Source organism: Salmo salar, chromosome ssa07, assembly GCF_905237065.1.
Source record: "Salmo salar chromosome ssa07, Ssal_v3.1, whole genome shotgun sequence".
Lineage (NCBI taxonomy): Eukaryota > Metazoa > Chordata > Actinopteri > Salmoniformes > Salmonidae > Salmo > Salmo salar.
In genome coordinates this window covers 5,426,870-5,438,954 of record NC_059448.1, presented here as the reverse complement: position 1 = coordinate 5,438,954, position 12,085 = coordinate 5,426,870, and the positions used below count along the sequence as shown (strand labels likewise).

The 12,085-nt window shown below is 46.1% G+C and overlaps 1 pseudogene; it reads right to left on the bottom strand.

The window, feature by feature from the left end:
* Positions 1-3,894: 3,894 nt before the first annotated feature.
* LOC106608450 (leucine-rich repeat and fibronectin type-III domain-containing protein 4-like) overlaps positions 3,895-12,085 on the bottom strand; it is a 59,638-nt pseudogene continuing 51,447 nt past the window's right edge.

The following is a 12,085-nucleotide window of genomic DNA, read 5'->3' as shown; positions in this document are numbered from 1 at the left end:
TAGGGCCCAGGATCCATAGGGCCCAGGATCCATAGGGGCAAGGGTCCATAGGACCCAGGGTCCATAGGGCCCAGGGTCCATAGGGCCCAGGGTCCATAGGGCCCAGGATCCATAGGGCCCAGGATCCATAGGGCTCAGGGTCCATAGGGCCCAGGGTCCGTAGGACCCAGGGTCGGTAGGGCCCAGGGTCCGTAGGGCCCAGGGTCCATAGGGCCCAGGGTCCATAGGGCTCAGGGTCCATAGGGCCCAGGATCCATAGGGCCCAGGGTCCATAGGGCCCAGGATCCATAGGGCTCAGGGTCCATAGGGCCCAGGGTCCATAGGACCCAGGATCGATAGGGCTCAGGGTCCATAGGGCCCAGGATCCATAGGGCCCAGGGTCGATAGGGCCCAGGATCCATAGGGCCCAGGGTCGATAGGGCTCAGGGTCCATAGGACCCAGGGTCGATAGGGTTCAGGGTCCATAGGGCTCAGGGTCCATAGGGCCCAGGATCCATAGGGCCCAGGATCCATAGGGCCCAGGGTCGATAGGGCCCAGGATCCATAGGGCCCAGGGTCCGTAGAGTAATTTTGTGCTGTTATGTTGTGCTATAGCCTCGTTATCTTGGACGGCGATCCACACATACTATAATAAGTTGTTGTCCCCGGCGACAGTTATTAGTGTTTCAGTTTGTTGCTATCGAGATTCCAATTCCGTATTGTACTTCCTCAAGGTCTCTCTAAAACATTCACTAATTGGATGAAAGTGAGTCACGTGACACAATGGAACCAGTGATGTCACAAAAAATATGAAATTCTACATTTGCTGTTTCTGTATCGCTTTTTGAACACAAAAACACTTAAACAGATCTCTATTCTGACACATTCATTTGTGTCCTCGTAATCTGCAAATGTCCATTGGTATACCACAAGATAATTCCATTCCATGTTTTGTCCGTAATTCCATAAATCCTTGTTGTCGTATTATTCCTGATGGAATTTCATGTTATATACTGAACAAAAATATAAACGCAACATGCAACAATTTCACAGATTTTACTGAGTTACAGTTCATAGAAGGAAATCAGTCAATTTAAATAAATTCATTACGCTGTAATCTATGGATTTAACATGACTAGGAATACAGATATGCATCTGTTGGTCACAGATACCTTAAATAAAGGTAGGGGTGTGGATCAGAAAACCAGTCAGTATGACCACCACTTCCCACATGCAGCTCGACACATCTTCTTCACATACAGTTGATCAGGCTGTTGATTGTGGCCTGTGGAATGTTGTTCCACTCCTCTTCAATGGCTGTGAGAAGTTGCTGGACATTGGCAGGAACTGAAACAAGCTGTAGTACACATCAATCCAGAGCATCCCAAACATGCTCAATGGGTGGCATGTCTGGTGAGTATACAGGCCATGGAAGAACTGGGACATTTTCAGCTTCCAGGAATTGTGTACAGATCCTTGCGACATGGGGCTGTGCATTATCGTGCTGAAACATGAGGTGATGGCAGGGCGGGTGAATGGCACGACAATGGGCCTCAGGATCTCGTCACGGTATCTCTGTGCATTCAAATTGCCATCGATAAAATGCACGTGTGTTCTTGTCCATAGCTTATGCCTGCCCCACACCATAACCCCACCGCCACCATGGGGCACTCTGTTCACAACGTTGACATAAACAAACCGTTCGCACACATGACGCCATACACGTGGTCTGCGGTTTTGAGGCCAGTTGGCCGCACTGCCAAATTCTTAAAACAATGTTGGAGGTGGCTTATGGTAGAGAAATGAATATTCAATTCTCTGTCAACAGCTCTGGTGGACATGCCAGTTGCACGCTCCCTCAAAACTTGACACATCTGTGACATTGTATTGTGTGACACAACTGCACATTTTAGAGTGATCTCTTATAGTCCTGAGCACAAGGTGCACCTGTGTAATGATCATGCTGTTTAATCAGCTTGTCGATATGCCACACCTGTCAGGAGGATGGATTATCTTGGCTAATTTACAGGGATGTGTGTAATTTCGTGGATCTTTTATTTTAGCTCATGAAAAATAGGACCAATGCTTTACATATTGCGTTTGTATTTTTGTTCAGTTACATTCTATACAGAATTCATGATTCAATAATTGTGTGATCTCTCTTCGCTCTCACTGTCTCTCTGTCTCTCTCTCTGTCTCTCTCTCTCTCTCTGTCTCTCCTCTCTGTCTCTCTCTCTGTCTCTCTCTGTCTCTCCTCTCTCTCTCTCTCTGTCTCTCTCTCTCAGTCTCTCTCAGTCTCTCTCTCTCTCTCTCTCTCCTCTCTCTCTCTGTCTCTCCCCTCTCTCTCTCTCTCTCTCTCTCTGTCTCTCTCTATCATAAATCAGTGTGCCTAGTCTCAGTAGTCGCCACTGGCTGCTCAGTTCCGACATGTCCTTATCGATTGATCTTGTCTAATTGATCCAGCACTAATGCTCTGATCCCCACTGTCAGGCCAGCTGGCCGATGCCAGAGCCATCCATCCACCCGCTTATCTAGTCAGACTAGGTCATCATAGCTCTCCATATGTAGTGCACATCTCTATTCCATGTGTAGTGCACAGCTCTATTCCCTATGTAGTGCACAGCTCTATTCCATATGTAGTGCACATCTCTATTCCATATCTGGTACACATCTATATTCTGTATGTGGTGCACATCTCTATTCCATGTGTAGTGCACATCTCTATTCCATGTGTAGTGCACATCTCTATTCCCTATGTAATGCACATCTCTATTCCATGTGTGGTACATATCTCTATTCCATATGTGGTACACATCCCTATTCCATATGTAGTGCACATCTCTATTCCATGTGTAGTACACATCTCTATTCCATATGTGGTGCACATCTCTATTCCATATGTGGTACACATCTATATTCCCTATGTAGTGCACATCTCTATTCCATATCTGGTACACATCTCTATTCCATATCTGGTACACATCTCTATTCCATGTGTGGTGCACATCACAGCAGAGATTTGAGATTTCCTCCGTCCTCATGTTCAGCAGTGAGCCTTTGCTCCTTTCCTTAGTCTGGCCTGGGATTACATTGATCAGTTTAAATCTTAGTCTGGTCTGGGATTACATTGATCAGTTTAAATCTTAGTCTGGTCTGGGATTACATTGATCAGTTTAAATCTTAGTCTGGTCTGGGATTACATTGATCAGTTTAAATCTTAGTCTGGTCTGGGATTACATTGATCAGTTTAAATCTTAGTCTGGTCTGGGATTACATTGATCATTTTAAACCTCGGTCTAGCCTTGGATTACATTGATCAGAGGGGCCAAGTTAGTATTTAAATCACTGTCTGCTGTGCATGGGCTGGAGAGACATCCTCTACGTTTTTGGTTTCCCTTTCTTATTCTCTCTCTCCCTCATTTCTTATTCTCTCTCCCTCATTTATTTTTTTCTCTCTCCCTCATTTCACCCCTTCTCTCCCCTCTCTCTTTCTCTCTCTCTCTCTCTCTGTACTGCCATTACTTTCTCTGCCCTCCTTTTCCATCTTCTTACTCTCTCTCTCTGTCCCTCACCCACCCACCCTCTCTCTCTCTCTATCTTCATTCTGTTTAAAACATTCTCTCTGTTTCTTCTCTTTCTCCTCTCCTCTGAACTCAGCATTTCTAACTATTTTATATTTAAGCAGAGATCCTCCACCTTCAACCCTTACATCTTCCCCCTATCCCTCTATTCATCTCTCTCTTCCTCTCTTCTGTCTTTGTCTCTCTCTCTCTTTCTCTCTCTCTCTCTTCTGCCTATCTCCCTCTCTCTCTACACACATTTCCTCTCTGTAATCCTAGACATCTCTGAGGGTCCCTCTCTCTTGTCGTTTACCTCTCTCTCTCTCCCTCGTTCTCCCTCTTTCTCCCTCTTTCTCCCTCTTTCTCTCTGTCCCTTTTGGTCTCCCTCTCTCATTCCCGTTGCCCTTGATGACAACACTGGTCACCGCTGAATAAGAGTTAGCGTTGTTACAGACGTGGACGTGGTAACTCCCCGTCTACACTACCCTGGTCGCTGGTTGTTGCTGAGTGTACCAACCAACATTCCTTGCAGTGATTTGCTCCGCCTCGTCCAAGTCACTGACAACCGCTTGGCGTAACCGTGGCGACTGCCGTACTGTCGCTGGGTGGTAACCGTTGTCTTGGCGATGGAAACAGAAGAAGAAGATAACCTCATGTCGAGGGAGTTGCTACGTTTGGCACGCACAATGCTGTGGGAGGGTCTTAGTGGAGCTCCCGGGCTCTGATAGGCCTGAGAAGAGTTCCATTTATCTCCGAGTCAGCCCACTATGCCACCGTGTCTCGTCCTCCAATCAGAAAGGAGATCCTGTTCCAGGGGCCTATCCAGGGTGAAGCTTGCCCATTTGGCCCCACCAATTATTACTACAGCTGGGCAGAGCCTAGCCCTACCACCTCATGATTGGCGGGGGAGGGTTGAGGGGGAGGAGCTTATGACAGGAGAGTTGTAGAGAGAGACTGTTTCGGGAGTGTAGGGAGGAAGGTGTCTCTCACTGCTAACGTCATGTCCCCCTGTCCTCCCCCCTTCTCTCCCTCCCTGTCCTCCCCCCTTCTCTCCCTCCCTGTCCTCCCCCCTTTTCTCCCTCCCTGCCCTCCCCCCTTCTCTCCCTCCCTGCTAGGCCTGGGGAGGGTTTGGGGTTTTGGTTTGGGGGGTACCTTAGGAGGTACGTCGGCCCCTCCTTTCTCACCCTCGTTTCCCTTCTCCTTCTCCCTCTCTTTCTCACCCTCGTTTCCCTTCTCCTTCTCCCTCTCTTTCTCACCCTCGTTTCCCTTCTCCTTCTCCCTCTCTTTCTCACCCTCGTTTCCCTTCTCCTTCTCCCTCTCTTTCTCACCCTCGTTTCCCTTCTCTTTGTCCTTTTTTTTCTCTTTTGCTCTCTCCTTCGTCCTGCCCCCTCTCTGCTTTGAAGGCAGCCCATTGGGCAAGACCACCATCATCATATCTCCGTTGCCATTCGATTGGCTGTAGACTCCTCCGCCGCCTCCGGCCGCCGCCTCTTTCACCGGACTTCCTAATGACCCGCCCTGGCAACACGCCAACTCATCACTATCATTCCCATGGTGACAGTGGTCGTCCTGGTTACTGCAGACACGGTGACGCACCATCAGCGCCACGGTGAACACCAGCAGCGATACCACGACAACGCCTCCCACAAGTATTGTCAGGGTTCCGCCCAGGAAGTGGGTCTGTAGGGATCGGCATTCTGGGTAGAGTTCTTTAGTGCTAAACTGGGCGCAGCCAAGAACCTTGAAAAAAAGAGAGAGATTAAGGAAAATAGAAAAGAGAGATTTTTGATAAATGAATGAATGAATGAATACAGATTGAATGAAAGTAGATTGTTTTAGAGAGAGAGAGAGATGGAGAGGGAGTAAAATTAAGTAAATATATCAAAGAAAGAAAGTACAGTAAATGATTTTCTAGCGAGAGAGAGGATTACGGAAAAGATAAACCTACTATAAACCAAACCCCCAGAACACAGAGTCTTGTTTAAAGCATTAGTGAAGAACGGGATTGGGGTCAATTGGAATTGAAGGCAGTCAATTCAAGAAGTAAACTGAAATTCCAATTCAATAATTGCAAAAAGGGCATCTATTTTCAATGACTGCTGAATATGAAAAGCTATTTATGTCAAAAGTGTTTCACTTCCTAAATTGACTGACTTCAATTCAAATTGAACCCTGGTGAGGAGCTACAGAGAGAGGAAGGATCAGAGTACCTTGGTCGCCGCCAAGGAGGTGACGATGTCATCAAAGATGGCCAGGACACACAAGTTGTAGTCCACTCCAGATACCAGGTTCTTCAACATGAAACTGTTACTGGTAGAAGGGAGGATCCTGGAAAAGAAAAAGAAAAATTAATTATTTAACAACTACTACATACATTATTATTGTATTTTTGTATTTATTTTTGTGTAATATACAGTTAAGTATTTCAATAAAAGTAGAGTAGATACATTTTAGAGAGAAGGATGAAACAAAAGAGAGAGGGAGAGAGAGGTAGAGAACGGGAGGGATAGAGAGAGAGAGAGAGAGAGAGAGAGAGAGAGAGAGAGAGAGAGAGAGAGAGAGAGAGAGAGAGAGAGAGAGAGAGCTAGCTAGCTATGCACAGGCTGTGAGAGGAGCAACTGGCCCTGCCCCCACCAATGAAATGTCTACTATGCTCACATGTGATAGGCCGAGGGTCATGGATGCTCACATGTGATAGGCCGAGGGTCATGGATGCTCACATGTGATAGGCCGAGGGTCATGGTAAGATGAGCACAACAACTCCACCATCCACCCAAGTGGCATGACACAAATGTTATCTTAAATGATAAAACAAATCACATTTGCATAATAACAGTTTACTGTAATTGAAAAAACTATTTTAATAGTTCTTGTTGGATTGTGAGTGTTTGTCTCACTTTGAAGAAAAAAAAAGTTCTGAAATCTTTTTACGTTGCGTGTTGGAACTTACAAGGATTGAAGTCCTCTGCTTTTGGGCTAAAGAGCAGAAACCCAGACTTCCTGAAATAAATTGCTGATGTTGATATTGTAGTACTACAGGAAACATGGTGCAGAGGTGATGTTTCCACTTGCTGTCCACTGGGTTATAGGGAGATAATCCTACCATCCACTAAATTAAAAGGAATCAGACAGGGCAGAGACTCAGGACAGGGCAGAGACTCGGGACAGGGCAGAGACTCGGACAGCAGAGACTCGGGACAGGGCAGAGACTCGGGACAGGGCAGAGACTCGGGACAGGGCAGAGACTCAGGACAGGGCAGAGACTCAGGACAGGGCAGGGACTCAGGACAGGGCAGGGACTCAGGGGGAATGCTAATATGGTATAAATCTGAACTAATTCATTCAATAGAATTGATCAAAACAGGAGATTTCTTTATCTGGTTAAAAATCAACAAGGAGGCTATCTTGACAGATTAAAAACGTCTGAAGAGACCTGAATGGTAGAACAGCAGAAGAACAAGACACTATTAACAGTCATGGGGATAAACACCTACCAGGAAGCAACAAACTTTCCCTCCCCACATACCCCCACAGAAACAACTAGGACAAAGTGAAAAACAAAAATGGAGTAAAGCTTGTGAAGCTCTGTCGAACACTGGGTCTGTACATAGTCAATGGTAGGCTGAGAGGGGATTATTTTGGTAGGTACACCTACAGCTCATCCCTTGGCAGCAGCATTGTAGACTACTTCCTCACCAACCTAAAGCCAGAGTCTCTCAGAGCGTTCACAGTCAGCCCACTAACACCTCTCTCAGACCACAGTAGAATCACAGCGTATCTGAGAAGAGCGGAACCCAACCATGAAGCATCACGGCTCAATAAATGACATGGTACTAAACAGGCCTATAGATGGAGAGCAAACACTACAGACATCTACCAAAAAGCAATTAGTAGCCAAAACATACAATCTCTCTGTCACGCCCTGACCTGAGAGAGACTTTTTTATGTCTCTATTTAGGTTTGGTCAGGGTGTGATTTGGGTGGGCATTCTATGTCCTTTTTTCTATGTTTTTGTATTTCTTTGTTTTGGCCTGGTATGGCTCTCAATCAGGGACAGCTGTTCATCGTTGTCACTGATTGGGAGCCATACTTAGGCAGCCTGTTTTCCTTTGGGGTTTTGTGGGTAGTTAATTTCTGTTTAGTGTGTTAGGATTCCTGACAGGACTGTTTGTCTGTTGTTTGTTTTTCCTTTGTGAAGTGCCTTTTTCATCCAACATAAAAGATGAACAAATTCCATGCTGCACCTTGGTCCTCTTCTTCCAAAGACAGCCGTTACACTCTCCTGGACAACTATTTAGCCTTAGCATTCTCCTACACCAACGAAGGTGTTCATTTGGCCGTTTGGAACATAAACTTTATATTTGACAAATTAGCCTCCTTGGCTAATCTAAAGAAACATAAGAGCAAACCAGAAATAACAGCAATACAAAGACACCCTAAGAACAAAGGAAAAGCACATTAGAAAACAGCTGGATGTAATTGAGGAATCCATAGAATCAAACCACTTCTGGGAGAACTGGAATAAATGAAACAAACCTCATCAGGAGGAATTGTCTCTCCAAAATGAAGATATGTGGAGAAATCACTTTGCAAACCTCTACAGCAATATAACAATGAGTCCAGAACAAAAAGATATACAAGAAAAATTACAAATCCTTGAATCAGCAGTCAAAGACTATCAGAATCCTGTGGAGACCGCAATTACAGAAGAAGAATTATTGGAAAAACTACACACTCTCCAACCCAACAAGGCCTGTGGTGCTGATGGTATTTTAAATGAAATGATCACGTATACAGACCACAAACTCAAATTGGCTATACACAAACTCTTGAACATTATCCTCACTGCAGGTATTTTCCCCGATATTTGGAACCAGGGATTGAACACACCAATCTATAAAAATGGAGACAAATTTGACCCAAATAATTACAGAGGAATTTGCGTTAACAGCAACTTGGGTAAAATTCTCTGCAGTATTATAAATAGCAGACTACATCATTTCCTTGACGAACAAAACGTCCTGAGCAGAAGCCAGATTGGATTTCTAAAAACATATCGCACAACAGACCACATTTACACCCTTCACACTCTAATTGACAAACAAATAAACAAAAGCTAAATCTACTTGTGTTTTGTAGATTTCAAGAAAGCATTTGATTCAATTTGGCACGAAGGTCTTTTTTATAAACTAATAGAAAGTGGTACTGGAGAGAAAACATATGATGTTATTAAATCAATGTACACTAAAAACAAATGTGCTGTTAAAATTGGCAACAAGCAAACAGACTTCTTCTCTCAGGGACGGGGAGTGAAACAGGGCTGCCCAATAAGTCCAACACTATTTAACATCTACATTAATGAATTGGCAAAAACATTAGAAGAATCGGAAGCACCTGCTATCACCCTACACAACACTGAAATCAAGTGTCTGCTGTACGCAGATGACCTGGTGCTGCTGTCTCCCACTAAAGAGGGTCTGCTGTACACAGATGACCTGGTGCTGCTGTCTCCCACTAAGGAGGGTCTGCTGTAGACAGATGACCTGGTGCTGCTGTCTCCCACTAAGGAGGGTCTGCTGTAGACAGATGACCTGGTGCTGCTGTCTCCCACTAAGGAGGGTCTGCTGTAGACAGATGACCTGGTGCTGCTGTCTCCCACTAAGGAGGGTCTGCTGTACACAGATGACCTGGTGCTGCTGTCTCCCACTAAGGAGGGTCTGCTGTAGACAGATGACCTGGTGCTGCTGTCTCCCACTAAGGAGGGTCTGCTGTAGACAGATGACCTGGTGCTGCTGTCTCCCACTAAGGAGGGTCTGCTGTAGACAGATGACCTGGTGCTGCTGTCTCCCACTAAGGAGGGTCTGCTGTACACAGATGACCTGGTGCTGCTGTCTCCCACTAAGGAGGGTCTGCTGTAGACAGATGACCTGGTGCTGCTGTCTCCCACTAAGGAGGGTCTGCTGTAGACAGATGACCTGGTGCTGCTGTCTCCCACTAAAGAGGGTCTGCTGTAGACAGATGACCTGGTGCTGCTGTCTCCCACTAAGGAGGGTCTGCTGTAGACAGATGACCAGGTGCTGTTGTCTCCCACTAAAGAGGGTCTGCTGTAGACAGATGACCAGGTGCTGTTGTCTCCCACTAAAGAGGGTCTGCTGTAGACAGATGACCTGGTGCTGCTGTCTCCCACTAAAGAGGGTCTGCTGTACGCAGATAACCTGTTGCTGCTGTCTCCCACTAAAGAGGGTCTGCTGTAGACAGATGACCTGGTGCTGTTGTCTCCCACTAAAGAGGGTCTGCTGTAGACAGATGACCTGGTGTTGCTGTCTGCCACTAAAGAGGGTCTGCTGTAGACAGATGACCTGGTGCTGCTGTCTCCCACTAAAGAGGGGTTACAGCAGCACCTAGATCGTCTTCACACGTTCTGTCAGACCTGGGCTCTGACCGTTAACCTAAAGAAAAACAAATACACTGCTCAAAAAAATAAAGGGAACACTTAAACAACACAATGTAACTCCAAGTCAATCACACTTCTGTGAAATCAAACTGTCCACTTAGGAAGCAACACTGATTGACAATAAATTTCACATGCTGTTGTGCAAATGGAATAGACAACAGGTGGTAATTATAGGCAATTAGCAAGACACCCCCAATAAAGGAGTGGTTCTGCAGGTGGGGACCACAGACCACTTCTCAGTTCCTATGCTTCCTGGCTGATGTTTTGGTCACTTTTGAATGCTGGCGGTGCTTTCACTCTAGTGGTAGCATGAGACAGAGTCTACAACCCACACAAGTGGCTCAGGTAGTGCAGCTCATCCAGGATGGCACATCAATGTGAGCTGTGGCAAGAAGGTTTGCTGTGTCTGTCAGCGTAGTGTCCAGAGCATGGAGGCGCTACCTGGAGACAGGCCAGTACATCAGGAGAGGTGGAGGAGGCCGTAGGAGGACGACAACCCAGCAGCAGGACCGCTACCTCCGCCTTTGTGCAAGGAGGAGCAGGAGAAGCACTGCCAGAGCCCTGCAAAATGACCTCCAGCAGCCCACAAATGTGCATGTGTCTGCTCAAACGGTCAGAAACAGACTCCATGAGGGTGGTATGAGGGTCCGACGTCCACAGGTGGGGGTTGTGCTTACAGCCCAACACTGTGCAGGATGTTTGGCATTTGCCAGAGAACACCAAGATTGGCAAATTCGCCACTGGCGCCCTGTGCTCTTCACAGATGAAAGCAGGTTCACACTGAGCACGTGACAGACGTGACAGAGTCTGGAGACGCCGTGGAGAACGTTCTGCTGCCTGCAACATCCTCCAGCATGACCGGTTTGTCGGTGGGTCAGTCATGGTGTGGGTTGGCATTTCTTTGGGGGGCCGCACAGCCCTCCATGTGCTCGCCAGAGGTAGCCTGACTGCCATTAGGTACCGAGATGAGATCCTCAGACCCCTTGTGAGACCATTTGCTGGTGCGGTTGCCCCTGGGTTCCTCCTAATGCAAGACAATGCTAGACCTCATGTGGCTGGAGTGTGTCAGCAGTTCCTGCAATAGGAAGGCATTGATGCTATGGATCGGCCCGCCCGTTCCCCAGACCTGAATCCAATTGAGCACATCTGGGACATCATGTCTCGCTCCATCCACCAACGCCACGTTGCACCACAGACTGTCCAGGAGTTGGCGGATGCTTTAGTCCAGGTCTGGGAGGAGATCCCTCAGGAGACCATCCGCCACCTCATCAGGAGCATGCCCAGGCGTTGTAGGGAGGTCATACAGGCACGTGGAGGCCACACACACTACTGAGCCTCATTTTGACTTGTTTTAAGGACATTACATCAAAGTTGGATCAGCCTGTAGTGTGGTTTTCCACTTTAATTTTGAGTGTGACTCCAAATCCAGACCTCCATGGGTTGATAAATTGGATTTCCATTCATTCTTTTTGTGTGATTTTGTTGTCAGCACATTCAACTATGTAAAGAAAAAAGTATTTAATAAGATTATTTCTTTCATTCAGATCTAGGATGTGTTGTTTAAGTGTTCCCTTTATTTTTTTGAGCAGTATATAATGATATTCCAAAAAAGGTCCGGAAATCAGGATGACAAATGTAAATTCTATTTGGACACAGTTCTATTAGAACACACCAAAAACTACACTTATCTAGGACTAAATCTCAGCAACACAGGTAGCTTTCACATGGCTGTGAATGAGCTGAGAGACAAAGCAAGAAGAGCATCTATGCCATTAAAAGGAACATTAAAATCGAAATTCCAATTAGAATCTGGCTCAATCAGTTATAGAACCAATTGCTCTATATGGCAGTAAAGAATGGTGTCGACTCGCTAATAATGAATTCACCAAATGGGACAAACATCCAATTGAAATACTGCATGCAGAGTTTTGCAAGACTGTATTACAAGTGCAAAGAAAAACTCCAAATAACGCATGTAGAGCAGAATTGGGCCGATACCCCCTTCTCATTCAAATAGAAAAAAGATCCATCAAATTTTACAACCGTCTAAAAACAAGTGACCCCAAAACATTCCATCACACAGCTCTACAAT